Source organism: Nematolebias whitei, chromosome 1, assembly GCF_014905685.2.
Source record: "Nematolebias whitei isolate Nwh7 chromosome 1, NemWhi1, whole genome shotgun sequence".
Lineage (NCBI taxonomy): Eukaryota > Metazoa > Chordata > Actinopteri > Cyprinodontiformes > Rivulidae > Nematolebias > Nematolebias whitei.
In genome coordinates this window covers 57,921,668-57,926,927 of record NC_056498.1, presented here as the reverse complement: position 1 = coordinate 57,926,927, position 5,260 = coordinate 57,921,668, and positions in this window count along the sequence as shown.

Below are 5,260 nucleotides of genomic sequence, written 5' to 3'. Positions count from 1 at the left end.
AGTCCTGTCTGCACTTTGGGTTCGTTCCTGTCCACAAAATCCTGACAGGTTTACAAACACTTTTTAGGTTGTACTGTTCTTTAAAGTATTTGGTTTTATGATAATTCAAGAAAACTAAAAAGCAGGACTCATAAAAGCAGCTGAAACACCATGCCTGTCTTCAAAGACGTTACTGTCACTTCAATAATTTTTGTCGCCGGTCTTTCTCGTTTGCAGGTACAATGAGCTCTAACCGGTCTGAATCCTCCCAGTTTTGAGCCCGAGAAGATCTACTGCCAGACGCCAGGGTCAGCTGTGGAGGTGCGCTTTTAATGAGCAGCGGAACAAAATCCCCCTTTGTAAAAAGAAGCTGAGGTCAAAATGAGGCTGCATAAAGGCTGAACGCTCAGAGTTGAAAACGGCTGCAGCTTCTTACATTCTTATTTGTCCAAACGACCCAACTTTGAGTGCAGAAAGTGTCCTCGCCCCTGTTTAATGCAGACTTATTGGATTAAAACCTTTTTTCTCACTGCAGGAATCATGTCAGAGCACTGCTGTTAAGGATAGACCAAGGTCAGCTCTTTATTATTTAAGAAAAGTGCCAAGATTGATGTTGAAATATGCTTCACAAGCCTAATTTGTTGCAAAACCAGAAAAAGAAGGCATATGTTTATTTTTGTGATTTTACACATTGTAAGTTTTAAAACTGATGTTTGTTGTTAAACTGTCACACGTGGGACAAATCCAATTTCCTGTTGCACAAAACGAAGCACATAAAAGCATGCAGAGGCTGTGCCAGCACCACGAAAATAAATATTTTTGTTCGACTCGTAGGAGCAAATTTAACAGAATTATGTAGAATTGTCACAATTTTTCTAACAACTTATGAAAGGGACATTTAGCATTTTTCTCACATTAATATCCACTCTGTCTTTTAAATGTCAGTTTGCATGCGTGTGCGCACGGACACTGATTTTCCCAAACTACCGTAACACAAGGAACAAATAAAGCAGTAGTATCCTGCACATTTCAACCTTAACAAATTTAATAAAAAGATTATACTTGCATTTCTTTTGTTCGTGTTTTGTGTTTTTGGTACAACAAACCTTATCCCTGTCAAATCTTTGGACCAGAACTTTAATATTTACTATTTGAAATGCGTCAGAACAGCCTTTAAATATGGTCAGAACTGGATATGGATGCAGGCCCGAGTTCCTCCAGCATCACACAGACTGGTGTGGATAATGTAGCTGTGAGCTCCGTGTCCCGGGACTGAGTCCGAGCCAACGTGACTGCGTTGTTGACAAAACCCCCACACGCCGGGGATGAGCTGTGATGACGTTAAGATGGAAAATGTGACCTCAGCTGATGCAGCTTTTTGTTAAAGAGCGTCTGCTTTTACTTCCAGTCAAAGCTGCAGGTGACCTTTTCTCATGTTTCTTTGTGAGAAGGTGACATCAACTTTTTACAATGCTTCAGTTGTTTTGTTTTCCCAGCAGCACAACAAAACACACAAACAGGAAGGAAGTGTCGTGCACACAGGGCGATCTGTAACAGAGCCAGCTACCTGCGATGGTTGCAGCTTGACGTGAGATTAACAAACCGTCATGGCTGCTCAGTTTTTATATGAAGCAGTCTCGAGAGCAGCTTGTTCTGCTCTTTATATACATTTTTTAAAAGCTGCTGCTCTGATCAGATTTTGTAGTTTCACACTAATTTCTTATGAGAATAAGAGTCAAAGCAGCTGTTGTTGCCAACTGACGTTCTGACAAACGGTGGATGAAGTCGGATAAAACTGTAAAAAAAAATATATATAAACCCAGTACGGAGCAGAGAATAGTGCAAAAAACACAAAATATAAAAGTAAAGTTATGAAACGAACAAAGTTTTAAGTTTAACTATAATTGGCAAAAAAAAAAAAATGTTTAGTGCTGAATAAATAACGTGATAGAAACAAACAAGTTGTTTTGGTAACAGATGAGAATAAAAGAGATAATGTTTTTGCCCGTGTGTCTTTGTCTTTGCTGCGTTAGCAAAATTTCTCATGAACCAGGGATTCATTTTAAATTAGAAGGTAATCTGTGGATGTACAAATACAACTGATTAAGATGGTCGTCCCAGTCAACTGACCTTAGAAAACACAAAAATAACTAACAATTGTACAAATACTGAGCTAAAATCTGGTGTGGTGGTACTTTAAACGTTTGTCTGACTTATACTCTGAGTTACACACGTGCAAATTTGCATTAACTGTTGAAGTCAGTGTTTGTCTGTTAGCAAAATATCTCATGAACCACAGAAAAGTATTTAGTGGGTCTCTCAGAAAGTAATCATTGGATGTACATCTTTAACTCATTAACATCTGGGTCAGCCCACATCAAGATGGCTGCCACAGCTAATCAACTTGAGACGACACAAAACAGCTCAGTCGATTTTGTAAATATTGAGCTAAAATCTGCTGTGGTAGTAGATTAGAGTCTTGATGAACACATGATTCAAGCATCAACACATCTGGTGAGATTTCATGAGATTGTGCCTAAAGTCAAACCAGGTTTGACCAAACGGGTCTAATTCTGTCATTTCTCATCGATAGAGGATTAGCAGGAAAGATGGAGGGTGATATGCATTTCCCCAAGGACTGTTAGAGCTTTACATTCATCTCGCAGTCTTTCTGAACAAAAATCTGAAATGTTCTGCAAGGAAACAGAACTGAACGTGGTTCTGAACCACCTGCAGGAGCTCAAGAACAGAGTTCACTGTATTCACCAGTTCAAGCTAAAAATTCTGCAGAGAAAAAAATCAATAAGAAACATCCAAAAACACTTTGTGCTATTGATCAACGTTATTTTAAGGTGGACTAAAGTTAAATAAAACCCTTCCCTCTGGTCTCCTGGGCTCAAATCAGAAATTGTTCATGAAAACAATGTTTTTAGAGAAACTGACCATGAGTTTGTTGTCAGAGCAGAACATGATACGATACATGGGTTTGTGCAAGCAGATCGGAGACTCTGTCAGGAACTGGTTCAGGAAGGACCCAAAGACGCAGAGACAATACTTTAGGATGCAAAACCAAATATTTTATTACATGTAAAACGGCAGCAAAATGCGAAACAATAGAGAAACCAGCGAGGAGCACCGACAGAGAACACACAAGATGATGGACTGATGAGTGAAGGAGAGCCAGGAGTTTAAGGAGGCTGGGAGGAGAGGTTAATAGTGATAACAGGTGAGGCTAACAAGCATGAGGAGCAGGGGTGAAGGGTTCAACTGAGGGCAAGCATGACTCTGAAACTAAACACGAGGAATCTCATAAAAATGAGAAACATAAGCACAATATCAACAAGAATCAAACAAACGAACAAGCACAAAAACAGCGGCTCATGACCCATTTTGTACCTGTTAATGTTGAAGGATCTAAAAAGGTTTTAGAGCAACATGCATCACTAGAGATGGCATGATTTTTAAAGGCAAGGCTTTGCTTAAATCAGCAAGACATTTTCTAATTACAGTAGTCCCTCGATTATCGCAGGGGTTACGTTCCGCACATCAACCCCCGTGATAGGTGAAAAAACGTGAAGTAGGGACGCTATATTTATTTTAGTATTTATATTTTAAGGTTTTATAAGCCCTTCCCTCACTCTTGCAATGCTCTAAACTCTTAAACCTACATAATTTTAACAACATACATATACAATAGCTACTGCAAAATTTTATATAGGGACTCACCAGACTTGGTCGGAGTCTGGTCTGGTTCTGATCGGCTCTCTGCAGCTGTTGAGCACCAAGACACTTTTAGAGAGAGCTGGTTCTTCAGATAGCCAGCACAAAACCACACAATGGTCCCAATAGAGTCTAAATAATCCAAAGGGATCCGGATGAAGTAGTCCGGGTGAGCTCCAGAGAAAACACCAGACCTCCAAGCAACGTCTCCCTGCTCGAGAGGCTTCCTGGGCTGGCAAGCAGCTCTCAGATTGACCGATGAGGCTGGAAGTAATTCTGGTCCGGCTCTGGTCCAGTTCCGTACGGCACTCTGCATCCACTGAGCACCAAAGTCACAATGAATAAGGACCAAACTTTTGAGTCAAGTTCGGATTAGATCAAAACTTTCCCTCCATTTCAGTAGAAAGCAGCATGTGGAAGCACTGTTGGTTTCTGGGTAATGTAGTTCTTTTGGATACAGTGTAGGCTTATTGAAAGAAAACTACAATATTGCAGCACCTGTCTGAAGTTTTTTTTGTTGTTGTTAACTTTTTATCTCGTACCGTCCCAGTCACGTGAGTAATGTTAAAGATGACAATCGTTGAAAAACCGCAAAAGAGCGAGTCCACGAAAGTCGAACCGCGAAGTAGCGAGGGACTACGGTACATGATTCTACACAAATGACACCAGCACAGTCCACCTACCACCAATAAAGTAAAGCTCCCTTCAAAAATACACATCCAGATATTTATGTTCCATTTAAAAACATGATAAGACATATTTGATCTTGGCTTCTTTTTAAGAAATGAGGACATGCTTTACTTTTCAGTTCAAGAATGGGAAGTAAAATGGGGGAAAAAACCTATTGAGAGGTCACAATCATTTCTTCAGTGTAACATTCATGTCTTTACATTAAAACACAATCAAATGTAGGCTGTAAGCTGTACAAATAAGGGAACACTACTGTAAATACATAAGAGAACGAAACACAGTTTGGTCTTTATCTGCGTGTGCTCCCTGGATGTGTTCAAGAAAACCTGCCAAGAAACCTAATCTGAGATTAAAACATCAATTCAGTTCCTGGAACGACTTGCGTCTAAGAGGAAATGATTTCAACACGTCTGTTGTTGTTTCTTGTGCAACTAAACCGTGGAGGTTTGATAAACATCAGCTGCTAAGAAAGACAGGTGACGGATTACTGTGACAAATTTAAAGAAACTGAAGACGTCAGTCGTGTGTGGAGGTAATTTACGGAGGAGTAAGAATCACATCCAGGTGATCACTCCTTTTTCTACGTGCTCGCTCAGTCTCCTTTAATCGCTGCTTAAAGTTTTCAGGTTGCAGCACTTTTGCTTAAGAGGTGCTTCCCAGGTTTTGAATAAAGTTGCCATTAATGAGGAGACAACACAACAAAATACAATTACCGTATTTTCCAGCATATAAGTCGCTCCGGATTATAAGTCACATCAGTAAAAATAAAAGTATCATGAAGAGGAAAAAAAACAAAACATAGAAGTCGCTTTGGTGTATAAGTTGCATTTATTATGCATTCATTTAATGATCAAAACAGCTTCATTTCACC